This window comes from Anastrepha obliqua, chromosome 3, assembly GCF_027943255.1.
Source record: "Anastrepha obliqua isolate idAnaObli1 chromosome 3, idAnaObli1_1.0, whole genome shotgun sequence".
Lineage (NCBI taxonomy): Eukaryota > Metazoa > Arthropoda > Insecta > Diptera > Tephritidae > Anastrepha > Anastrepha obliqua.
This window is the reverse complement of record NC_072894.1, coordinates 47,505,737-47,533,021: the sequence shown is the minus strand read 5'-3', so window position 1 is coordinate 47,533,021 and position 27,285 is coordinate 47,505,737. Positions and strand designations below refer to the sequence as shown.

The 27,285-nt window shown below is 36.5% G+C and overlaps 1 protein-coding gene and 1 non-coding gene across 2 annotated transcripts in view; both read left to right on the top strand.

Moving 5' to 3' along the window:
* The window catches only part of LOC129242339 (connectin-like), a 194,964-nt gene that overhangs the window by 30,042 nt on the left and 137,637 nt on the right, over positions 1 to 27,285 (top strand). The gene's annotated exons all lie outside the window — the stretch shown is intronic.
* LOC129243156 (U2 spliceosomal RNA) lies at positions 3,052 to 3,245 on the top strand. The gene has a single exon (XR_008582249.1). It is a non-coding gene; the product is annotated as a U2 spliceosomal RNA (small nuclear RNA).

The window sequence follows — 27,285 nt, the reverse complement described above, 5'->3', positions numbered from 1 at the left end:
AATTTGCTCTTGCAGCTTGCGTTGTAAACTCAAAATTTTTATTTGAAATTTCTATAATAACATCTCTACCTTGAAATATATCTTGACCAAGAAGAATGTCCGTCGACAAAATATCGTCATCGACAATAAACAAATCTAAATTCACAACCTCATTGTCCAAACCGATGTTTGTGTTTATCTTTTCTGTCAAACAATTTTTTCCGCCACAAATACCATAAATAATCATTGCACATTTCTGATATGGTATCGCTAAAGTATTTGCTACTGAACGCTTTATCATGCTGCACTCACTTCCCGTATCAATAAAAGATAAAAAGGTCTTCCCGCTTATTGAAATATATTTTTCTCCAAATTTTATTTGCTGGTTGATTTGTGCTCGTTTTACATTAAATTTTTTTCCGCAATTTACCGGTTCACCGTCACCATGAAATTTAGTACAGTCTTTACACCGACGTGGCTGTTTTGGCTTCTTACAATTTCGTGCGATATGTCCTAATTCTTGGCAATTATAGCACTTTAAACTCGTTTTATCGTAGCCACTTTTTTCGTTTTCGTTCTTAACCCAATTCACGTACTGTTTATCAGCCGTTTCGTTTCTCGTAGTTTTCGTTAGCACCGAATTTTGTAAATATTCCTCAATCGTTTCACGCATTTCTTTTAATGATTTAAATCGTACCGCCGATATAGCAACCTGTAGTTCTCTATGTTTCAACCCGTCACGCAAATATTTTATGATCGCACTTTCACTCAGTCCATAACGCCGACCAAGTCCACTCACTCTAAAACAATAGTCCATTATTTTCTCACTTTGCTTACGTGTAGCATTCGACATTTTAATATGCACTTCTGCTTCATTTAGTTTATACCCAAATTCTTCGACTAAACTATTCGAAAAGTCATTCCAAGTCGAATGAAACTTAGGTGATGCATCTAGCCACAGTCTCGCAGCACCCTTTAATTTGCTATATACTGCTAAGAGTAAACATTTCTCATCCCATTGATATGCTTCAATGGCACTGTTTACCCTATCAACGAATTGATCTACTGTTAAAGAGTTTTCGCTTGTTGGGTCATATTCAGGAATTGTCTCGGCAATTTCCTTTACACTCACACTTCGGCCCGCTGTCACACTCGAATTTTGTGGTGAGTTTATTATTGTATCTACACCAACGCTATCACGTTCTCTCTCTACACTCGCGTTATTATGGTCTGTTTGCCTTTGGTCAGCTAAATCTTTTACAGCTGCCATCATATTTCCTAACATTACACGCAATTCGTTTACCTGAGCTTGCAACGCACTTTCGCTACTTTGAATTTCTACCTCATCGGCATTCACGCATTCCGATAACCGAAGCATCAGTTCATTTCTCGTACCCGCAGTTGAGAGCTCGCGAGCGCGCAATTGCTCTTTAACTTCATCCACTCTCAATGAATTTATTTTTCTCAGCGGCATATTGTGTTCTTACGTGTCTCTCTTTCTCAATTGTTCTTGAATTTCCGCGAATTTCAACACGCGCGACACCCCGACGACACAATTTCGATATGTATATATATATATGTGCAACAAATACTCGTAAATTCATACGCGCATTATCACAACAATATACTTTTATTTGCCTTTGTACGCAAATGCAACAACAATACACTACTTCTTTCGCGTCCTTCAGCCACTTGCGCATGTGCCTACATATGTATGTATCTACAAATGCTCATGCTTCGTACGCGCATTCACATACCTACGCAGTTTGCTTTTTTTTTTTTTTTTTCCTTCTAAATTGTTTACTTTTTGTACTTTATTATGTGCAACTAAACGTATATTCATACGCAAATTTGCACCAACCACAATACACTTAACACACTTGCTCTTCTTCGCTTAGGTTTCAATCCTACTTCTGACCTGTAAGGATGGCTTGTAAATCGTGACTGTTTTATTCATCATTGTCTACATTTACATTTCAGTTAGGAATTCATTTTTAAAGGATATTTACATATTAAGATAAAAGAGAGTAACTAGTAAACTTAGATAATAATTTAGCTACATCGCAGGGATGTATTTGGGATTATAACTACTTGAACAGGCCATTGGATTTATGACCTTACACAACTTTCCTTTTTTCATTTTATTAGTATCAGAGATATCACGTACTTTTTTTTATTTTTTGATAGCTACCATAATTTGCAGAGGTTCGGTGTTCCGATCTCGCACATTTTGAACTAAACTTACCTTGGTCGAAGAGTGACTTTTGTACCAGGTTTCCTTGAAACGTAATGATTTTTCCTCAATCGATCATATGCACGGGCGGATGGACGGACGGACGGACAGACAAATGGATATATATCTATATCTCTCTCGATTATTTATGCTTTTACATACAACCGTGTGTGAGCAGACTTCTAATACTCCTGTCCAGAAGTACGTGCAGATATAAAAATAGATGCCAAAGGATTAATTTTGCTATACAAAACCTCTAGAAATACCAATCCAATTATATTTTGACATTTGAAATGATTTAGGTAATTTGAAATAAATATAATATATTATTATAATATATTATTATATGGTAGCATGAAAAACTCATTCTCTATATATCATAAGCTAAATCTATATTAATAGCAAGTCCCATTGCATGGAATACAAAACTTTAGAATTCGAGCAATAAATCCACTGTTCAAGAGTTTTATAAGACTAAAGAACTCATCGTATTAAATTTATAAAACAGTTTCTTTTATATATATATATAATTGGCGCGTACACCCTTTTTGGGTGTTTGGCCGAGCTCCTCCTCCTACATATTTGTGGTGTGCGTCTTGATGTTGTTCCACAAATGAAGGGACCTACAGTTTCAAGCCGACTACGAACGTCAGATATTTTTATGAGGAGCTTTTTCATGGCAGAAATACACTCGGAGGTTTGCCATTGCCTGCCGAGGGGCGACCGCTATTAGAAAAATGTTTTTATTAATTTTGGTTTCACCGAGATTCGAGCCAACGTTCTATCTATGAATTCCGAATGGTAATCACGCACCAACCCATTTGGCTATGGCGGCCGCCAAAGCGTTTTCGGCCTTATGGCTAAGACCAAAGTGTATTATCTGTTCTTATCAGCTTAACATCGGATAGATCCTCCATCGGAGGAAAACAAATGTTAAACTTATTTTTGAAAATGGACGGGGTGTTTTAGGGGCTTGCTCCACCTCTTTTACTTTATTATAATATACAAGTATATATTAATGACATATACATTTTTTAATTCTGCTACTTCTGGCACTTAGTTTTCTAACGACCTTTATATATCTACTTGTATATACACCTAAAGTCGCACCTTCTAAGTTTACTAATCTTCGTCTCGCGTAAACTGCACATTCCCAGGAAATGTGCTCTGCAGTTACATCATTTGCAAAAACGTTAGATGCTTGTTTCCACCATTTTTGATGTTCTGAAATGATGACAAAAACTACTGCGTCCCGTATAGTATCCAGTGAGAGTTCTTGAGGTCTCTCTATCTACGTTTAAGAGTATAGCTGATGCGCTTCTGCTTCTTCGAAAAAGTACTCTCTGCCATAAATTTGTGTATCGCGGATTTCTACTTCGAAGACTTCAAGTTATCAACCCATAATGGTTTTTTCCAGGTATTTGTCTTCAAATGTGTGTCCTGCGGTATAAATGGAGATGAGTTATAGGTATATGAAAATATGCCACAACAAAGGCAAAAACAATTACAGCTGCAAATTCCTATTGCGTTTAAATATTAAAGTTATAATTAGGAGTAACTTAATAAATAAAAATAGCTGGCCACGAATACCTAACAAATTATAGAAAAATAACTCGTAATCTCAAAACATTTTAGTCCAAATATTTTTAGAAATTTCAAATTTCATTGGACTAGTATTAATTCTTGTGTGGCCAAATATGTAGAAAGCAAATTAAATAATTTAGTTAAGTTATTCAATTAAGGATTTTCATTGTGCATTTTACATTCTCCCATTGTTGATACCATCGAACTTTCATCTAACGCAGCCCAAAAATGCAAAGTCACTCATATGTGACATGAGATGAATTCTGCATGCACGTACGTACACTCCATACATAATTTATATGTCACTTTAGGTAATTAAATAAATTTCATATATAAAATACATACACACCTGCAAGTGGTCCGCATATACCGTTAGCAACAAACAAACTTGTTTTGACTTATAGAGTGGGGGCGAAATAAAGGTTAGATGGAGAGAGCAATTGCTTAACCGATGGAGTTTTAGTAGGCTGCTAGCGGCTACTACCTTTCTCTATATGTATATATCTAAGCTTTTTGTAAAGTAGGTCATAATTTACCAAGTCAAACGCTTTAGGCCAAGTATTAAATTACACTGCACAACAGCATTTCTGATGATTGGGTTATGATACATGTCTTTAGTCCAATTTTTAATGACAATTTCAAATCTGGAAGTGAAATTCCTGTATCAGCTCTATATGACTCTATATGACACATTTGACTTTTTGTAATAAAACACTATAGATTTAAAGATTATGCTATTTTATTGCCTTCTTAAGTTTAAAAAAAATTTCTTTTATATTATTTCCTTGCTGAAGTTGAAGGCATAGAACTGTTGTTAATGCTCCAACAATAGTCGGCCATCATGTGTGCGTTCCAGTAACCTTGATAGCGTTCCTCCATCGTACGAAGGTCCTGGTGAAATCGCTCGCCCTGTTCTTCGCTGAGATCCCCAAGATGGCTGGAAAATAGTCCAGATGGTTGCGAAGAAAGTGTAACTTAATGCTCATATTACATCCAACCCTTTGGAAGTGACCTATTAGTTGTTCGACGTGCTGAGAATAGTCAGAACTTTTCTTATTTCCTAAGAAATTTTGAACAAGCCAAACAAACTCATTCCATGCCATTTTCTCAATCACTGTCATAGTGTCTATGAAATTTGAGTCTTTTATTAACGACCTTATCTGTGGCCCGTCAAATGTACCCGCTTTTATGTTTTCTGCACTCAATTTTGGAAACTTTTTAGACAGAAAAAGAAAACAATATCCATTTTTGTCAAGAGCTTCAACAAATTGTTTTATAAGCCCCAGTTTTATATGTAACGGAGGTAAAATTATACGATCCCTTGATACTAAAGGTGGGTTAATCACGTCTATGCGCCGATCGTATGGAAGGATATTCCCATTTGTCTCGATTTTTTCGGTTAATGCCAGTTATTTTTATCATACAAAAATAACAGTCGTCGTGGTGGTTCACAGGTTCAATCCAGATCATAGCAGTTTCGTATCTAAATTTATTCCTTTTCTTATTCGTCCACAAACGTAGAAACTCAACGCACGTTTTGCATACCTTTTGTGGAATCCAAGGCTTATTTTTCATTTCCATTGGGTGACCGAAGTAATTTTTGTACGCCTCATTTACGAACGATGTCACATTCAAACGGTTTTCTTGAAACATATACTCTCCGCAAATAAAACAAAAACTATTCCGGCCATTTATACAAACTCGTCTTGACGATGCCATAACAAATAATATTAAGAAAACTTAATATTTGTTTAAATATTCGTTAATTAACACTGAAATATAGTGATTTTTTTGTGATAGCTATAACTCGTAAACAAGAGCTGTTACAAAAAAAATGAGGGTATATTTAGAATCAGCGTTGTCAAATTAGTAAACATCAAGTATCAAATGTCATTCATCAGACAAAAAGTGCGAATTTGTTTTTTTGTGTTATCATTGTCAATTATTTTCAACATGGATGTAGGGTAGTTGTGTTCAGGTCTAAACTTGGACAGTACTGATGACACCAGGTAATTTCGATCAACATAAGATTAAATTTGTGATGTCATCAGGGATTCACACACTTTAGAAAGGCTGGCAGAATGCTTATCGCCTTATAATTACAGGGGTTAGTGCCATTACTCTTTTTGGTAACTGGAATAATGATAAACTTTTTCCACTCTGTTTTGAAAAGTTATTTTCACTCTTGTACAGAACGAAATCGAGCAGCAGAAGTATTCTCGATCTGGATGGCTCGGAAAATTCTCCAAGCACCAGAATGACCTGGGACTGGTGTTGGCAAGGTAATATAAGTGCCGCTTCCGTGGCTTTTTGTCACTGTTTTCAACTTTAAGTTATATTTTATGACATTAAAAAGACGTATTTCAGCACTAATTCGAAATCTAATCAGTAATAAACATAGCATTTAAAAAATTAAAAATTTACGCAGTGGATCAGTTGCATGGAAGGAACAATAAATATAAATCAAATCTTTAAAATCATTAAGAACTAGATATTAAGTAGAAATTTGTTTTCGTGGTTCAGATTTTCCCTACAATCTTCTAGCGATGAAACGAATATTAAATTTATTGTAATTTCCAGGAACTTCTAAAACCTTTTTTAAAACTTGTCATAGGGTATGTAGTACTTTTTTTGAGATAGCATCTCGTTTTATCTCATTTCGGTGTAACAATGCCGACGTCATACGTTCTGTAAGTAAAATCTTGACTATCATCAGTAGCTAATCAAGCGCTGTCTGAAAGCTTTCAATGCGGAGTTGAAGTGGAAGAAGAAAACAAAGTTCTTATGAAATGAAGTTCAATGTTGTTTGCTTATTGTTTTTAGCCCGTTGCTCATACATAGGTCTAAATTTTTTAGCTGAAATGTTGGTACAACTGTCCTCTATAGTGTCGCACAGTTTGAGCGCGATCTGTCGATTAGCTTGTTTTGGGCATTTAATTATATTAGTCAACCGCAGGTGTGATCTGCGATTTACACTATGGATAAAAATATCGAACAAAGAATTTGTCTTAAATTTTGTCTTTTGAATGGGATTTCGTGTGCCAAATCGTTGAAAATGTAGCAGAAAGCCTATGGCGAGTGTGATTTATCAAAAATACAGGTCCACGAGTGGTATAAGGCTTTTGCAGAGGGCCAAGAAGTCGTGGAAGATTAACCCCGATCCCGACCCCAGATGAAAACAAAGTCGTCGCCAAAACACCATCATTTAAGTTTGAGGGAGGTAGCTCTTGACCTTAGCGTGTCTCACGAATCAATTCGCAACATTTTACACCATCAATTGGGTATGAGACGCTTGCCTGCTCGACTCGTGCCAAGAGAGTTAAATTGTTTAAGACATGCTTGAGCAAGTGAATTCGGACCCAACGTTTATCCAGCGCATCATGACATCATAACAGGCGATGCGACGTGGATATATGAGTTTGACATGTAAACCACTCAACTGGCGGCTGCATGGTGCTATCCACATGAGCCGAAACCCAAAAAACCACGTCAAAGTCTGTCAAAAGTGAAAGTCATGCTACTCGTTTTCTTTGATTGGCATGGTGTTGTGCACTCGGAATTCATTCCAAATGGTTCTACGGTAAATAAAGAATATTATTTGGAAGCTATGCGACGTTTGAAAGAGAATGTGCTAGGAAACCTCCCAATTTGTAGAAAGAAAACTCATGGAACTTGCACCATGATAAAGTAACGTCTCACAAGGCTCATATTGTGAACACTGACCAAAAACTCAACAAATACGAGTATTATCGAACAACCACCGTATTCATCGGATTTAGCCCAGTGACTTTTTACTTTTTCCAAATCATACATTGCCACTCCGCGGACGCCGCTTTGAGTCGATAGAGGCCATTAATGAGAATTCGCTGAAGGAGCTGAAGAAGAGTTCTTCAAACGCGTTTAAAAGGTACTTTGATAAGTGGACTAATCGTTGGCATATGTGCATTGCTTCGAATTAAGCTTATTTTGAAGGACAATTATTATATTTTATTGAACAATTCCCGGTACTTTTTTGACAGAATTTATGTAATCGTCTAAACAAATGTTTTATTGTTACCTTCTACTAATTGTAGAGTAGACAAAAGCATTATACTTAAAAAAACCGGAAATGAAGGCTTTGGGCGTTAGTTTCGGCTCATAGCTGACACTTGAAAGAAATATGGACTTCATTACATCTAAATAGTTTACAATTATTGGCACATAAGACTGATCACTGCGGAGCTCAAAGATCTGTATTTGTTGAAATCACTTTAAATTTCCTGGTGAAGAGTTGTCCTGAGTATTGCTCGTTAGTCCATATTATGAAGCATACTTACGTAAAATCAAAAGAATTCAACAAATATTTGCAGACACCAACTGGCGGAAATAATCTTGAAAAGGTGATCTGTCGTCCTGCAGCCCTTGTATGATAGAAAAACTATTCTTTATAATATTTATTTATTTTATTCAAAATGGCAACCTCAGAGCATTCCACTAATTATGCCAAAAATGAATCGATTGCGTTAGACTGTGCAACGAATATTGTTAACGTTATTGATTTTAATATTTGCATAAATAAACCGTAGACGATTGGACTGGTGCGTGACTACCATTCAGAAATGCATAGGTTCAAATCTGCGGCCATGATATATCAAATGATTGAAAAGGACTTTTCTAATACCGACCCCTCGGCAGACAATTTCAGCCCTACGAGCTTTGTTTTGCCATGAAAAAGCTGCTCATAAAAAATCATTTGCAACAACATCAAGCGGCACACCAAAATACTAGAAGGAGATGGGCCAAAAACCCAATAAAGGTGTATACTATATTATATATGTGTGTATATAAGTAAATTTAAGCTGAATTTGTAGAGTATTTTTAATTAATTTGAAATATTAGAAATATATAATATATAAATAAATATTAGGACTCAATTCAGTGGACTGAACTAAATAAATTGCTCGCTATCAATTCCTTATCCTTCGTAGGACTTAGGTTCCCAATCATTAGAGTTAAATTGAAGCTGGCATTATTTGTGACTGTGTCTAGTCTGTGGCATAATATTTGTGCGTTTGCTTGCCTACCTCAATGCCACTTTGATTATCGTTATTGCACTGCAGGTCTAATATTGGTTTATGCATTATCGTCTGTTTTTGGTACTTTAGTCATTTATTTATAGCTATCCAGTTCAGGTGTAATTTATGCAGTAACGTGACAAGCTTGTTGGGCCTTTTAGAGTGCATGCACAAGAGTATGTATTTAGTATGTACGTGCCTACAAATTATATGCCTCGGCCACATCATTAGTAGATTTATTGTAATTTAGTACCACATATACATACATACATATTTTATAATTAATATAGGTACTGTTTAGTTATATGCCATTAAATAATTTAATCCCTTGTCGTAGAAATATAATTGCTGCATAGAGCTTATGTGACTTTTTTGATTACAGCCCGGAACTCATTGGCAGGAGCTGCGTTAATGTTTCACTTGCCGTGATTGGTACGCAAATACTTGTAGGTGTGCATACTTACATACGTGCGCGATATGACTCTGTTCAGTGTTTAGTAAAGTATGTTCGTCTAAATTTCTTTGTTCATGGTTGAGCATAATTCGAAATTGTATATACATTTAAATGCCTACTTTATTATTTTTCCTAGAAAAATTTAAAGGCATTTGTTGTATGACTTATCTGGCAATTAAGCTTTATATATTTTACAGTCACTAGGTATTTATGGTTCAACACTTTTAATTGTATATTGTCTGCAAGAATTTGTAAAGGATAAAATATATCCCTCACCACTTCTAATCATTCTGGTGGCTGAAAAAAGGTCTAGATAGTTAGGAAGGTTAGATGGCAAAAGTACCACCGATACACTACAAGTAGCACTGGAGTGCCGTTTTGATACAATTATGAGATCTCCAACAGGCAGAGATATACAGCCAGCCAGAGCTGTTGATATATTGGAAGAGATTGATTGAACTTAGGTTGGCGCACTGCCCCAGGCTGTCGAAGAAAGGAGCACCCAGTGATCTTTGTCGTCTAGCTGCCAAACCCGGACATTTACAGAGAAAGTGCTCTACAGTCTCCTTCTCTGAAAGGTCCCCACAGCTTTTGCAATGGGTGTTAAATGGTACCCCTAGCTTTTCAGCGTGTGTGCTAATCGTCCCGTGACCGGTAAACACAGCTACGGACTAGGAAATTGAATGGCAAGGAGTCCAAAGGACTTCCTGAGTTCCGTATATTGTACTGGGGCCAAAGGGTTTTCGAAATAGGACATGAAGAAATGGAGTTTCATCTCTTCTGCCCTTTCCTGAGAAACAATTTCTGCAGGTCCCATTTAATAACTGTCAGGAGGATGACCTGGTAGGAGGTCTCTGAGGCCAATTCAGTCCCCTTCCTGGCAAGCTCATCAGTAATTTCACATCCCTCTATGTTCCTATGTCCTGGAACCCAGATCAGAGAAATGTTACCTGCACTCCCAAGAGATTACCGTCGTCAGACGTCAGAGGCTTAATCGCGGCTTGACTATCGGAGAAAATGTTAATATCTCCCTCGCTCCTTTCAAAATAAGTGGAGTTTCCGGTTCTTTTAGATTCTGCGCTTACGCTTACGCTGACAAACAATATGTTTGCCGTCTGATATAACAACAATTTAACTTGCTTCCAGCTAAAATTATGCTATTCCTGAAATTCTCATGCTTTTTCAACTGGTCTGTTGCAAATTTCAACCTGACAGTACGGTTTGTGGTCCTAATAAATTGTTTGCTGCGGGCTCTGCGTCCATGGACTTTAGCATCTCTTAGGAATCTGCGGACATTTTCAGGATGGCACGTGCTTCCAATATATTTTTCAGCTTTATTTGTAAATGCTGGAGCGCTTACATCATTTTCAGCTCTTTTCGCAAGATCCGTCTGGCATTACTGCGCAATTATGTCTGTGTTGAACAATGACAGGTCTCAATTTACCCATTTACGCGATTTTTCATTAGCTATTGTCATCTTTATAGTGATTTAATATTCTTTCAAGTGCTTCAACAGATGCTTGACCATTTCGATTTTCTGCACACGATCACCTTCTTTTAGTATCAAATATCGTGTTTAAAATGTGGCACCACTTTGATGCAACAGTAAATGTGTGTGCCTCCATTTTTCTCAAAAAATATTTATTTATTCATCAATTTCCATTTTATATCCTTTTGATATGCAATTTATGGTATGTTCTTGAGTTCACTCAGCGATTCGGTTTTTATCTCCTCAATCATCGCAGAACGCCGTCCGTTCATGAGTCTCTTCAATCTTGGGAACAGGAAAAAGTCGCAGGGGGCCAAATCTGGTGAATACAGTGGCTGAGGATTGAAGCAGTGTTTTTGTAGCCGAATAATCTCTCACAAGCAAAGATGAATGAGCAGGTCCATTATAATGATGCAACAACAATGCATTTGTTTCCACAATTCCGGGCGTTATTTCATATTACTATACTTCACACAAACGGTCCATAACTTCAAAATAATCCTCCTTATTTACCGTACGACCTTGTGGTAAGAATTCGTGATGCACTACGCAAAGGTAATCGAAGAAAACAGTGGACAAAACCTTGATCGAAGTTGGCGTGATTTTTTGGTCTTGGCTCTCCTGGACTTCTCCATTGGTGCGATTGGGCTTTGGTTTCGATGCCATAACCATATACCCATGATTAGTCACCAGTTATGACCCTTTTAAACAAATCGGGTCATCGTTGACGTCATTCAACAATTACTGAGCGATACTCATGCGACGTTGTTTTTGGTCAAAATTCAATAATTTTGGAACGCACTTCGCTGCTACACGCTCCATGCCCAAAATTCGCGAAAAGATTGCATGGCATGAGTAAACCGATATGCCGATATCCTCAACAAATTTTCTAATTGTGACTCGACGATTCTCCATAACAATTTTCTTCGCTTTCTCAACATTTTCATCGGTTGTTGATGTGCGGGTCGTCCAGAGCAAGTGTCGTCATTCACATCTTCTCGAACTTCTGTGAAAGCTTGTATCACTTATGATTATTTTTTGACACAGAGTACTCTTACCGTATGCCACTGTCAATATTTTAAGTGTTTTTGAGCACTTAATTCCATTTTTTACACAAAATTTGATGCTCAATTTTGCTCCATAGCAGAAAATCACCGAACACGTAACACTCTTGTCTTATTTATGCCACTCACAAACAAGTTTAAGATGCTACACATACATATGTTGCTAAAACCGTCTACATATCTTGGAGACGAGTGTACCAACGTATAAAAACAATAATTGAAAGTCGAATGTATGTAGCCCGTAAAATTTGAAAATTCGCCTTATTTTCTGAATACACCTCGTACATATTTGCATATACCTGTATATTTTACGAGTTTACAAAATATACTTATAAGTATACGTAATTAAAAAATAATAGCAAAAAAATTATTTTGCGGTTATGCGTACCTATATTTGATCGATTTTAACTCTTATATTGCCTTAAGTGATTCGAGCATTATTTTGACTGGAATCCATTACATATTCTTTATTATATTCGATAGGTATAATATGTACTTACATATACTTATATACTTGGCGTTAAAGATGGCATTATTCTTCTTTCTCTTTTCGTTAGTTTGCCGTGTAATGAAGTTATATTTTTTTCAAGACAATTTTCTTGACTGCGCCTGCATAGAATACAAGACCGTTAAATTTTTTGTAAAACAAAAAAAACATTCAGTTCCAAGTCGATTCAGCAGTTTTACTTGTACAATAATATGTATTTATAGATAAAGAAGAGAAAAAGGCACAACTCCATGAATGCCGAAATAAATTTAATCTACTTCAATTTAAATTCAATGGAAGATAAATTAGAAAAGGGTTTTTGTGCGCAAATTGCGATAAAGCAATTAATTTATTGTTTCTAAAAAAACAATAGCATTAAAAATTAGCTAGGCAGACATAAAGTAAATAATGAAGGACAACAGTAACAGTAATTGGTGAAACAATGGCAAATTTCATTGCAAGACAGACGAAAGAGTGAGTGAACCGAGACGAGAGCGGGGGGCGGGCGGACGTTTTAAAATGTAAGTCCCGTCATGTATTTTAAATTGTAATGTTCTTCAAGAATTATTTAGATACTCACAGCAGTACACAACTTTTGGCTGACTGTTTGGAATCTAAAAAAGTCATAGATAATGGGAGTACTTTCAGAGGGACGGAAAGAAATTTGGAACTAACATATAATATAAAAAGTGGGCTTGGATTTTGACTCATCTCTGCAAAATTTAAGTTGAATTTAAATAAGTTGTAGAGCAACATGTAAACCAAGCTTAGGCGTGTTTTATTAAGTCGTTATGGAGATACACGCATCTACCTAAAAGTTGGCGTAGCTCATTTTTTTCTAAATTTTAGGTTAAGTTAGGTGAGAATAGTTGCCCAAAAGAGTGGGCACACTTGGGCGAAGAAAGCAAATTCATCTTTTGTGATGCCATTGCAAAGAAAATAAGGTGGAGGAAATCGATAGGACGAAAAGAGAGAGAATAAAGGTGTGATTATTTGTAGATTACGAACGATAGCTGAGTTACGGTTGTGCTAACCGTTATGTGCTGCTAATGAAGTTAATCATATTTTAAATATCAAGGTTATATCAGCAGGTCTAGCAAAGAAGTGAGATGCGTAAATCTAAGTCCCGCGAGAGCGAGGCAGCTGAGAAGAAGGTGCTGAGATGAGTCCCCTTCATCCTCCATACAGCAGACTCAAAAAGGACTCGAAGTAATTCCAGATCTCACGGCATGTATACCTCGTGGATAGTGTCCCGTGAGAACACCCACGAAATTCGAAAACTGAGATTTTATCAACCTCAGAAATTACTCAAAGGCCTCCGATTAGCACGTGCCCAGAAGTATTTCGCGACTGTATAAGTTTATGTACTTGCCCAGTGTTCACTGAGTTGACGCGATCAGACCGTAGGTGGGTTAAAGGGATCCCAGTTCACTTCTTTCGCGGGGAAACTAGCTTACAGGTCTGGCCAACGGATCAGCTTCGCAGATTCCCGCAATGTCGCTATAACCAAGTACACCGATGAGCCTTATATCAAAGAAATCGAAAGTGAAGCCAGGCCCAGGGCAATAACTGCAGTTTGGTTATCGGAGTAAATATTTACTTTCTTGGCAGTTATTAAAGTTATTAAGTAAGTGAGCAGCCAATAAACTGCTTCTTTGTTTCCGGCTATCTTTACTTGAAACACACTACAGTAACCGGTAACCTGAACTTGAATCTGTTGGTGAGCTCCTCGCAGAATACTCCTGTGTCAACCCTTCCTTCCAACTTCGAGCCAACCGTGAACAGTTTAACCATACCCTATCTCCGAGTGTTGCGAGCCGTCCACTCATCCTTTCATAGAATGTGAATGGAGAATGTTTCGCTTAGACTAAGCGAGGATGTACATTGATTCGGTGTTAGGAGGATGAACCTTTCTAAGATTTGCGTTATGCCCTACAGTTTTGTCCTCTATGTCTGCATGTACCACATTTAACATCGCATTGAGTGATAGATTATGATTTTACGTACGTCACATTTATTTATTTGAGTTCATGAATCTTACCAACTTTGTGTAACTTTTCTTCATTTACATTATATCTTTGACGTTTTTTCTTTTTTGTAAACTACCTTTCAGTTTGAAGATGGCCTTAAGATTCAATCAAACGAGTTATTTGCTCGAGTTATCGTACGAAGGGACGGGACACAAGGCCAGGCATAGCTTAATCGGTTCCCATTCTCATTTTTGAGCATTTTGGTATAATATACATATATATAAGTATGTATGTATGTATGTCTAGATCTCTCTCGGTTCTTTCATGCTGTTGCATATAACCGTTGTGTGAATGAAATTATAACAGCCAGGGTACAAGTGCGCATGTGAATACATACACACATTTGAAGCATAGAAGGACTAAACAGTAGATCACGTACTGTCAATAAAATATAACCAAATCACACTATAAATGCAATTACAGCAGGCTACGAAGAAAGAGAAGCATTCTCACCCTCTTCAAAGGACGAAGTATAGCCAAACGAGGGAGGAAGAGTGAAAATAAAGTAAACAATTGAAACGAACAAATAAATAAAGAACAAAATTAGAAACCCCAAGAAAATGCATTACGTGATAAACAATTACATCGCAATGGGCGAACTGCATCAAACTCGGGATGATTCAAGAAGTGAGAGCCTTTAAGTGCTACTAAACAATAACAATGACAACAATGCTGTTTCCCAAGTTACGTTGTGCGAGACTAATAATGCCGGTAAATTGACAAAGTTGCCGTGGAAAAATAACAATACGGGTGAGGAGGGAAATAAAAATATGCAGGGCAGGTACTTATAACTAATATTATATACAGTGGCTCAATAAAGAACGCGAACACCCAAGTGAAATGGTTTTAAATCAAAAAACATATATTCAAATGCAAATCCAAGGCGTTTATGTGTAACATTTATTTGCGTTCTTCAAGCGTATTTTTCAAAACTAAAAAAAAACATAAATAAACTTCAACGCATTCGTACATAGAAAATATAAACATAAAAACTTAGCTAAATACATGACAAAAAAGAACTCGGACATTTATACAATATAAAGTAGAGTTAGGCAAATAATATTTAAGAAAAATCAATATAATTAATGCTTAGTCGGCAAGCCTTTATTTTTTTCACACCATTCAGTTTTCTTGGCGTCGATTCGACCAGCTTCTTGCATGTTAAAGGATCTATTTCCCCCCCACTCTTCTTCGACAGCATCTTCTAGGCCTTTCTTGTTTCTATTAACATGCTTTTTCAGCTGGTTTTCCAATTGAAGCCACGGATGCTTAATTATATTGAGGTCTGAAGATTGTGGAGGTGTTTCAAGTAGACGGACATCAGGTATCTTATGCTTGGGATCGTTGTCATGATAGTATTGGAAATTGCCCTTAATTCCCAACTTATCAGCTCTCCGGCACAAATCTTCATTCATAATTGTTAAGTATTGTTTGTGGTGCTTATTGCCGTTTATGAGGCACAAATATCCTTGTACCAGCAGCGGACATACAATTCCATACCATTACCGACCCACCCTCATGTTTAACTGTCGGACGTAAGATTTTTTCCAGCAACTCTTCTTCTTTGTAAGCTTGTTTTCATCTGCAAATAAAACGTATTTCCAGAACTCGAAATCTTTAACTTCATGACGCTTTGCGAATTCTATTCTCTTGTGTCGATTGAACTCATTGATGAAAGGTTTTTTTCCGTTCAACTCTTCCATTATAATTATTCTTTCGCAACACTATACGTATATTTTCGGAATTGCAGTTAATATTAATGTATTGGGCGACTTCTGTTGCGAGCTTAGGAGCGCTCAAATTTGGATTTTTCTTAATTTGTTGCACTATCCGCCATTTATCTGATTCCGAAAACCGTTTTGGTCATCCGATGTCTTCTTATTTACCACAGATTTTGTTTCTTTGAATCGTTTTATCACGTCGTATACAGTCAGATGGGGTCTATCCACTATTTCTGAGATTTTCCGAACGGTCTTGTCCCTTCCTTGAGGACTAGTAATTAAATTTCATACTTCAGTAGAGCTTTGTCCACGCCGTCTACCCATGTTTATAATTTGGATTTATATTCAACAAAACAAAATTTTATTTTGTTTTATTACGTGTGGTTTTTTCTTTGCACTGTTCCACTGAGAGAAAATTAGTTCTGGGATTTCCCTTTTAAAATGCCAAACAATCGTAATAATCCAAGATGTCCGATGCAGGAATGACTAAACTCTGAGTTTACATTTGCCAAGAAAAAGCTCCTCATAAAAAATATCTGACGTTTGGAGCCTGATTGATACTGTAGGCTGAGAAATAACATCAACACGCACACCACAAATAGAAGGAGAAGCTTGGCTAAGTACCTAGCTAAAGTGTACGCGTATAAGAAAAAAATGAATTCGAATGCAAGCTACTATTTTCTCAAGACCCGAGCACAAAGCTCTTGTTATAAAGTTGTGGCTCCTGCGCAACTGTCTACAGTGTCCCGACCTAAGCCCCATCTTACGGACCCCATCAAGATCTTACGGAGCTATCTTGATGAAAAAGTGCAGCTAAAGTCAACTAAGTTCTGCTGTAGGGACAGAAAAAAATGTGGCGTTGTTTTTGTGAAAAACTTGAACAAATAAACTCAGTAAATTGGAAATGCTATTAAAAACCAAACAACATAAAATATTATTATGTGTGCATTATTATTACAGACTGCTATAGTTTTTCTCTATTGAAGAAAAAATTTATATACATACATATATGTACATATTTTTGTATGGTTTCATTTTTACGTTCATTTTGTTCGAGTTTTGATCAAAACTATTTCGTTTTTTTGCTGCAAAGCAATTCACTAATTAATTTTTAGGTCGCTGTGCGAATTTCGATTTCACCTACTGTAGGCCTATTCCATTTTCTGGATGTTGGCGTTCTTACATCATTTGCCTAAGAGACAAGAATTTTTATAACATTGTTTGCAAAAATGTTGAAAGAGAAATAAAAAACCGAACAAAGTTTATTTACTTTGCTATGAAAATACAAACAACCACAGCAGAAATCACATCAATAACCAACTCGGAAGTATTTGCATACTGAAGTATTTATGTATGTATATATATATTTGCAACTATTTTAATCTTGGGAATGGTGTAACGGCGGGCTAGTAAAGTGTTCTACACGCAACGTGTCCAAGAAAGTATTTTAAGTCTCTCTGTGGCAGACAGGAACATCGTGTTAAAGAAGAGCACGCAAAACATGTTTGGCATTTATTAAAAATAATTTTTTCCAACAAATACAATAGACGTCGATAAAAGTACATATAAGTACATACTTGCCTACGATCTAAGGAAATAATAAGCAAAATTGTGAAAACCTCCTATTTGTTTACTTTTTGTGGGTGCTCTTATTTCTGTAAATATTTATTCATCCTTGTAAGCGCGCTATGAATGGACACAAAATGTGTGTTTGGTTTTCGCAGAGAGGTGTCCAAAAGAATAAATTGCTCGAAAAGTAAATAAGCGAGAGCTTTGTTGATTTCGTCAGTGTTGAAACCTATGTATGTATATAGATACTTTCCATTAAATTGAAAATTAAAGGCAAAGAAATGTATTGGTGCGCAAAGAGTACTGGTTTTATGGCCTAGTAAAACCATATAACCAGATTCAGGAATTCGAATGAGAATGAATATGGAAATGAACCTTAATTGGATGGATTTAGTGTTGGTCTCCTATAAAATAAATTATTCGTTCATTTTTGAATTCCTTTTTGATGCATCTTAAAGCTGTCAGATAGCATTTTAACCCAAGAAAAGTAGTATTTTTAAATAAAAAAGTAAGGAAGTGCTAAATTCAGTACGAACCAAATTTTATATATCCGCGAATATTTTAGTAAAACTTTATTTGGCCTCACTGTTGATTTTAGGAATCTAACAAACTTACAGACAATGAGACTTATAGTTTCTAATATCCGATGGACGGACGAGTGTTAACATATAAAAAGTGGGCACGATTTCGAACTAATCTCAATAAAATCTAAGTCGAATTGAAATGAGATGGAAAGTAATATGTGTACTAGGTTTGAGCGTGTTTTATTAGGTCGCTATCGAGATGCAGTAATTTTCACAAAAGTGGACGCGGTAGCACCAAATCGATCGTCTTCTTAATTGGCGCGATAAACGCTTACAAGATTTTGGTCGCTTTAACCAAGTGAAGTCAAGTCCTTAACCCCCTGGCGCAGAGGATGCCTTCCTCTACCTCTGCTATCACCAGCTGGTACCACATCGAGTACTTTTAGAGCGGAGCGTTTGTAACCATTCGGAAGACGCCAAATATTTATTCGTTGCGCTATGTCTATGTCGTCGTAAAGCTCATTGTTCCCTCGCCCACGATACGCGTCGTCGCTAACGTGCAAGGAATCCTTTCGCAGAATCTTTGTCTCAAGCACTTCAAGGGACACCTCATCGGGCATTGTCAACGTCCAAGCTTCTGCGCCATACCTTAAGACGGGCATAATGAAAGCCTTATGTGTAGCGTGTTCGTTTTGTTCGTCGAGAGAGGACTTTATTATTCAATTGCCTATTTAGTCCAAAGTAACACTTGTTGGCAAGAAAGATTCTCCATTGGATTTCAAGGCTGGCATTGTTTACGTTCCTAATGATGATTCCTAGATAAACAAAGTCTTCTCCAACCACAAAATCACAACTGCCAACAATGAGTGCGCCAACTGTTGGTTTAATGACAAGAGGTGCTTCGTTGTGTCCTCGATCACCACCAGACCTTTCGCTTTTCTTTGTCCAGTTTTAAAAATGCATAACTAACAGCGTGGATGTTATGGCCGATGATATCAATAAAAATTGTACTATTCCTATACTTATTATATATGTATGTACATATAATCATATAGAAAACCGTTTTCTCTCCCGTTATTTGTTACATATCCGCCCATTTCCCACCCATTTGATGGCAATTTTCCCAACAAACCTAATCACCAATAAGTAATTTCTTACTCACCCTCCTCTACCCAACCTAGAACTATCATTTATTCTTCCCATCTAATTTCACATTGAGTGTATGCATTCAATTATTCAGAATAACCTGTGATCAGTGATTTCAATGTATTCTATAGACATACTTTCCTCATGCCCTTGTCCTTTTTATTGTTGTCCAGCTGTCAAGGAAAAGTCAAAATGTTGCAGGAACGGACCATAAAATTTGGTATTATAAGTGGCGGTCGCCAGTGTGAATGATTATCAATACCTAGTGTTCGAGTTCAAAACCGGTTATGGGCACGAAACACTAAAATTATATAAAACGGTTTTTCTATTAGCGGTTGCCCATGAAAAAGCAACTCATACAAAAATCATCTACCGTTCGGAGACGGCATAAAACTGTGGATTGCGCAAATTATGGCAAACGTATTAAGACGTACAGCACGAATCGGGGGTGGGACTCGGCCAAACACTCAAAAAAGGGTGTAATCGCCAATTATGTATATATTTTGTATGTATGTATGTGGATATGTGCATATGTATTCGTACATCTGTATAAATACCAACAAAATGGAAAAGGTAAGTGCGAAAGTAATGGGAACCCTACAAAGCGAGGAGCTCATCAAATATTGATGGGGAAATGACAGTTGACCATAGAAAGCAAACAAAATAATAATTGTGCATGTGTACAAGTTTTATTTTAGTATATCACAGCAACACGTTAATGCTGTTATTTTTTTGTGTACTCTGATAAAAACAAACAAAGGACATGCACATACATACGTACATATGCACGCATGTATGAATGTAAGTATTTAAATGAAATCAAATTTAATGAAATTACGACATACTAGAGTAAGTCGATGTTTTTAGTAATTACCACCTAAAATTCAGTTTTGTATTCAGTTTCGAAGTATACACTTTAGTTAGTTAAGGTTATTTTTCTAACAATGGGCAAAGGTGCGCGTGCGTGAAATAATATTCTTTAATCCGAAATTTCATCTTTAAATTATTTGTGACCTTCATATTCACCGCTTTGAGCCAATTACTAACACTGCCAAACGCATATCTTCTTTGTGAGGCAATAATAGTTATTCATAGCAAGTGCAGGGTCTTTCATGTTCAAACTTTTTTAGCAGCATTTTGTTTTGTTGGCTGCCGCAGTTGAATAGCCTCTTTTTGAATAAATGTGAAGTAAAAAATCTATGTAGAATTTTGGGAATGAGGCTAAACAGTTATTTTTGACATTTCCATTTGAACCTCAGACAGTCAAGAAAAATACCCTAATGAACTAAGTTATCGGATCAAGGGCAGAGAACGGGACTATCTGGCGGCATCATCGGGCCATTTTTTTCCGAAAATGAGCGAGGAGCCGCTGTTACAGTAAATGGCGAGCGTTGCCATGATATGCTCAACGAGTTGCTTCCAAAAATTGAAGAGGATGACATGGACGACATTTGGTTTTAACAGGACGGTGCAACTTATCACACTGCCAAAGTTACACTCGAACTTTTGGCTACCGTTTTTGAAAACCGAATAATCAGCCGAAATTCTGATATCAATTGGCCGCCTCGGAGCTGTGCTTTAAGCCCGTTGGACTATTTTTTGTGAGTAAGGACAAATGCTATGCGAACCATCCAGAGACGACTGATGCCTTAAAACACGAAATCGAAGTTGCCATTCATGAAATTGGAGCCCAAACAATCGAAAATGTGCTTAAAAATTGGGTTGATCGAATGGCCTACTGTAAAGCCAGTCGTGGCAGTCATTTGAACGATATTATTTTTTATTCAGAAATGACAATGTTCAATCTTCAAAATAAAAAAAAAAGTTTGAAAAAATATTGATTAGTTTTTGTTTTTATAGCCGATTCAAAAAGCAAATTTTACATGGACCGCCCTATATGTACCCTAATGGCGGCTGCCGTAGCCGAATGGATTGGTGCGTGACTAACATTCGGAATTCAGATAGAAGGTAGGTTCGAATCTCGGTGAAACACCAACATTAGGAAAAGCTTTTTCTAATAGCGGTCACCCGGCAGGCAATGGAAATAATCCGAGTATATATATAATACTTTCATTTTTCCCCCCCTCTCTAAAAGTGTTTCACACTGCAATCAATTGACCGGTGCTTGCGGCGAGTTCCAGTTTATTGTACACTACTACTGTTTGATGCCCCCTGTGAGGAGTAAATTTTTTTAAATACAATTACTTATGTACATATATAGATATATATGTATATGTACATACATAGAAGTCTAATGGCTACTGTCGGTATGCCACACGAAAGAATGATCGTCAACGCAGCTCGGTGCCCTTCTGCATAATTACATATATTACTCAATAATTTATAATTAAAAAAAATTGTATTGCTCTACCATAATTATTGACCGCCATGACTACGCTAAAGTTAAAGTTAATTTTATATTTATTTAATGCGCAATAATCATCGTTTTTACTTACTCAAATTAACGACGTGGCCTAAAATCAGATAAAATCGGGGGTTGTTTGTCGGCATTTGCAAGTATAATTAACCCTTATAAAATAAATAGAATCCGTCAAATGGGCATACACATTTACGTATGTATGTGCACTTCTGAATTCATATGCACTAATCTTTGTATAGTAAATAATAAGCCGACATACATGCATACTTACACTTATATATGTACAAATAAAGGGGTAATTATTTAGACCCCTCAAACTTTAAAAGTAAATAAAACATTCAAAAATAAATGATAAACAAATGTTTTCCGTATAAATTTGATAATACTGACGTATTTTTAGGGTTACCCCGATCTCAGTTTTTCGAGCAACTCCTATATTTCAATTTATACTTCATATAACTTCATGTTTCTGTATGTATACACTTGTCAGAGTTACCAATTACAAAAGCCAGCGGTATCGATTGGATCGCAATCGTTGAATAATAATGTGTCGAATATCTCTGGTCGCAGTGCGTAATGGCCTTCTAGTGTTTGGAGTTTTGCTCAATTTCATGAAAACCCCGAATTAAGTTAGCATTCAGTGCGGCATTTGTCTGTCGTTTGTCGGGCGAAGCCTTCGAACGTTTTTATCCAATAAATTCTATTCGTCGAGTGCAGTGTGCCAAGTGGGCCATTTTAGATCACGAAAGTTGCTTTTATTGGCTGATAGCGCAGCTACTTTTTCCAGAAAAGAAATACTTCTGAAGAATCTCTCTTAAACTTTCCTAGCCTCCTTTTAAACGAAGGCTCATGAGGCTTATCGCTGCAGTTTACTTACTTCACACTCACACCACTTACGAAACGTTTGACAAACAGAGCACTAATTGTGATAAAAGATTTTGAAACTTTGAAGATGTTGTTGAATCCTGTGTCATTCTATCATTAAATGTCAAAGCTAAATAAGTATTCATGTCAAATTTGTCTGCTGTGGCTTGACGAAGGTGGTCGTTAAGCACGAGCGTTTATAGTTACCATACATATGTATGTCTAATTTTGAATAAAGCCGCGATTCTGCTTTTGTATTAATTCAAACTTGTCAAAGAGTCCTTTTTAATACACACACATATATATGCACATAAATATTTGCGTACTAATATAAAAGTTCAACAAAGGCAAAGCGGGGTCATTGGCATGTCGCATATGTTTGTCTCCGTACGTAGGCACATACATAAATGCACCAACTTAATTATGTACATATATGAACATATGAGTAACATTAACTAAGTTCCATTTTCATAGTGAATAAGAGCGAGTACTCGTATTAGATTATTGCAACCAAAGAAGTGTGAGTAAATTTGAATTTGAAGGGAGCGGAGCTAATGTGCAGCGGACCAACACGAGTGTGAAATCAGAGCAGTAGTCGAGTTGGCTCCCTATGTAGTTTCTTGTCATAATTTAATATTAAATACAAACACCAGTACGAGTACATTTATGCCAACAAGAGGGTGTGTACAGATACTAATAAATATATGTGCATATGTATGAACACAAACGAATTTGAATAAATGCCCAACTAACCTTTTTGCTTGATTTCAATTTGAGATACATTTAGTATAAAGTAGCGCTTTCAAATCTACAACGTTTATTCTCAACAAGTTGATTATAGTTTTTTCAACTTAAGTAATGTAGATTTTCTTGTGTACGAAATTGAGAAATGAGTAGCTTTTAATGAAGTATTTTTTTATTTATTTTTTTTGTTAGAATTTTAATTGATATGATTGAGTTGATGGGGAGTATTCTGCGAGGAGCTCTCAATCAAGCTCAAATTTAGGCTTTCGGACCAGTGTAGTGTTTTCGCAGCGGATTTAACCGCACTTCTGTTATTACTGTAAAGGATGTAAATATCTACTCCAGCAGCCAAACGGCAATTACGGCCTTGGACTCATGGTTTGTGCGTTCGAAATTAGTCGGCGAATGTCTGACTTCTCTCTCCATTGCATCCCAATATTTCGATGTTAGTCTCATTTGAGTTCCCGGCCACAGCGGCATAGAGGGACACTGCTGAGCTGATGAGCTGGCTATATAGCATAACCTGGAGATGATTTCATTGCAAAATGAGAGAAGAAACCCTTGAGAACCTGCGGTCTGCTCCAGGAAAGATGCGCCTCGCATCAACTAAGCGAGCACTGCAAAGTCGGGCATTCCTTCTGGCTACGGGTAGGTCGGGGGCGCTCGAAGGAACTTCTAAGGCTAACAAGCCCGCAACTTCCGAATTTGATAGGTATCCATACCGGATAAAGGTTTAGACATGGGCTTATCCTAACCTAAACAAGAGAGGGCACAAAGAAAAAATATATGTAAATACACAAGTAGTGTACGTTCCGACTCGTAATACCAGTCGCTTTATAATTAACTATACGTTTATACATACATACACGCCGCCATAGTAAAATTAATCAGGAAATATAAGTGCTACCAAGTGCTTGAACAGATTGATGAGAAAATGCCAAATGATAAGGAATGTGTTTTGAGGAATTAAGTATTTTCTTAATCCTGTTAATTATTTTTTCCGAGTGAAAAACAATGTGTGGATTTGTTCACGCACCAAGTAGAAGAGGGTACAATGTATTTCCGCAACCATATTTATAGTATCAAATCTGCAAAGCAGGCACTGTTAACTTAACGAAAAATACAGATAGAAAAAACAAATATGATTACACTATTATATGTATGTACATGCTAATTTTTGGTACCGTTACAGAGATCGGATGTTTCTACTGTTATTTTATAAGGAATGACTGTAGGTATAACAAAGAAAGAATGCCTGTAAGAATAATAAAAAGTATTTTCTATAACTTAAACTAAATGGGGGCTTATGCAGATTCCTACTGCATACAGAATGCTTAAACTGAACTTGACAATTATGAATTTATCAATCGTTGGAGAATATTTCTTCTTGTGATTGCTGGGTGTAATTATATTTAATGCTCCATTTGCATACAAGCGTGTGTTGATTGGGTGTCGGTGATGGTTAGAGTAATTGATTTATTTATTTATTAAATTTTTGGCTTTTTTTCTGCAGCAGCATGCATGCAATGGGCGTTGGTATTTTAACGCCCACTACTAAATTGGTTTCTTTTGAAAAAAATTTTCGATTTTTTTTTATTTTAACACATTAAATGTTTAATGGAATGCTTTTCCTTGCTTGGCTTTGCTTTACACGAGATGATTGAGATAATTGTTTGGATAAATTACTCATTTATATATACAAACGCTTGTGGTTATAAATGCGGTTGGCTGACGCGTCGTGACCAAATGAATACCAATCGGCTTGCGCCAAGTTCGATACCCATTGGTAATACGATGCATAAAATAATAAAAAATGATTTGTTCAAAAGAGTTATCCACGCCGCACTAAATTTTAAATGCACTGAATATTTCACTAACATTATTTTTTCATTGATAGTGAAATCAAAAATTCATTACCGCTAGATAAGGTAGTGATGATAAGGTAGTTAAATTTGAAATGCATTATCACTAAAGGCTTAGTGGTAGCGAAGTTCACTTACACTCAATATTTAGGGGTAATGGGACTCTCATTTGATGATGGCTTAATATCCTCATCAACTATAAAGTCAGTGTCAACAATAGATCGTCACTTCCAAAAGGATTTTCTTCCTCACTTCAAAATATATTTTTTTAATATTTTTTCTCAAATACTGCTTCCAAATACTGCTTCCAATAATCTTTTAATTAATTAGTGTGAATAAACTTTAGGGCAGTTTTATTAATATTCTTAACGTTTCAAAAAGAAATTTGCAGCTGATTATCTTACAGATTAGATGTTACAGAAAATTCTTAACATTAGCTTCTTAATGATTAAGTACAAAAGTTTTCCTATAAATAATGGGAAGTAACCCTAGCAGCAAAAAGAGATTTAATTTTCTATAGATTTTATTAATTTCATTAACTAGTCCAATAGTGAAAAAAATTTAAAAGTACAATAGTTAGACTTAACTGCTACAAAATGAAAGGTGTAATGGAAGCGTAATATTCTGTTTGGAACATTAAGCTGTTGATGCAATGTAGATGGTTGATGAATTTAGGGTTGCTTCACTGCCCCAGGCTTTCGAAGAAAGGGGCAATCATTGACCTTATTCGTCTAGCTACCAAAATCGGACATTTACAGGGAAAGTGCTCAATAGTTTTTTTCTCGGAATGGTCCCCACAGCTGCAAAGGAGATTAGACCTAGATTCTCCGCATGTGCGCCGAACGTCCAATGGCCGGTAGATACAGCTATGAGTTTGGAAGTTGAATGGCGTTGAGTTCCCAGGACTTTCTGATTTCTCCATCTATTGTATTGGGGTCAAAGGATTTTCGAAATAGCACATAAAGAAATGGAGCCTCATATCCTGAGAAATAAGTTGTGGAATTCCACTTTCACAACAGTCAGGGCAGAGAGATAAATTCAGCCCCTTCCTGGCAAACTCATCTGCAATTCCTTTCTCCCTATGTTCCTATGTTCTGCAATCCAGATCAGACAAATGTCACCTGCACACCCAAGATATTTGATCACTAGGTTCAATCACTAGGTTGATCACCCAGTTCACTAACCATTTTGCATGCCTGCAGGATCGCAAAGACGTGTGCCTGAAAAATACTAGCAGTACTCGGCAATTTTAAGAGAATAAGTAAATTGGCTGATTTAGAGAAAACCCTTGATCCGACTCCCGTTTGTATCTTGGAGCAGTCAGTGAAAACAGCGGTAACAGCTTCGGGGCAGATTTTCGCCTCGTTCCAATCCTGCCTACTTGGAAATATTGCTCTGTCCCGACCCTCAAACTCCAGTTTGCGGATAGAGAGATCTGTATGAAATTCAGAGAAATACAGTATTATCTACCTAAAAATGATACCGTTCCCCTTGAGAGAGGGATTCCATTAGAATGTTTCGTCTGCTTGCAGATGTTTCAGTAGTTATAAAATGTTGTTGCTATATCCTTATTTTTAGTCTGTATTGATTATAGTTATACTATTTTTATGAGGTACAAACATATTCTCTAATGGCGAGTCCTGCTCGATAACTTTGTTGTTGCTTTCGTCAAGCACAAATTGAAGGATAAGCTTGGCCAAAGCTCAACAAACCTAGCAAAGACAATACGCGCCCGTTACTTACTTATTACCTACATTTCAGCTCTCGTTTCCTTGAAATTATGTCTGTATGTGCAAGAGCGAAAACAGATATCTAAAACAACAGCTTTAATAAAACAATCAGTTATGCGGTGCACTATTCCATCCGCCTTTATTAATATTTCCATATCACTTGCGCAGCAAACGTCATAGCGGTTCCATAATCTACGTACCGGTGGACAGTGGGACGGAAATGGGCTCACTGCCTCAAAAATGTGAAACTTTAAAAATTGAAAATATGTACCTTTTAAGGAAATAAATTCTAATGAAATTAACATTCAACTTTATTACAAAAAAAGTTTGCAAATTGAAAAGCCGGAAATGATAAGTAAAATATAAAATTA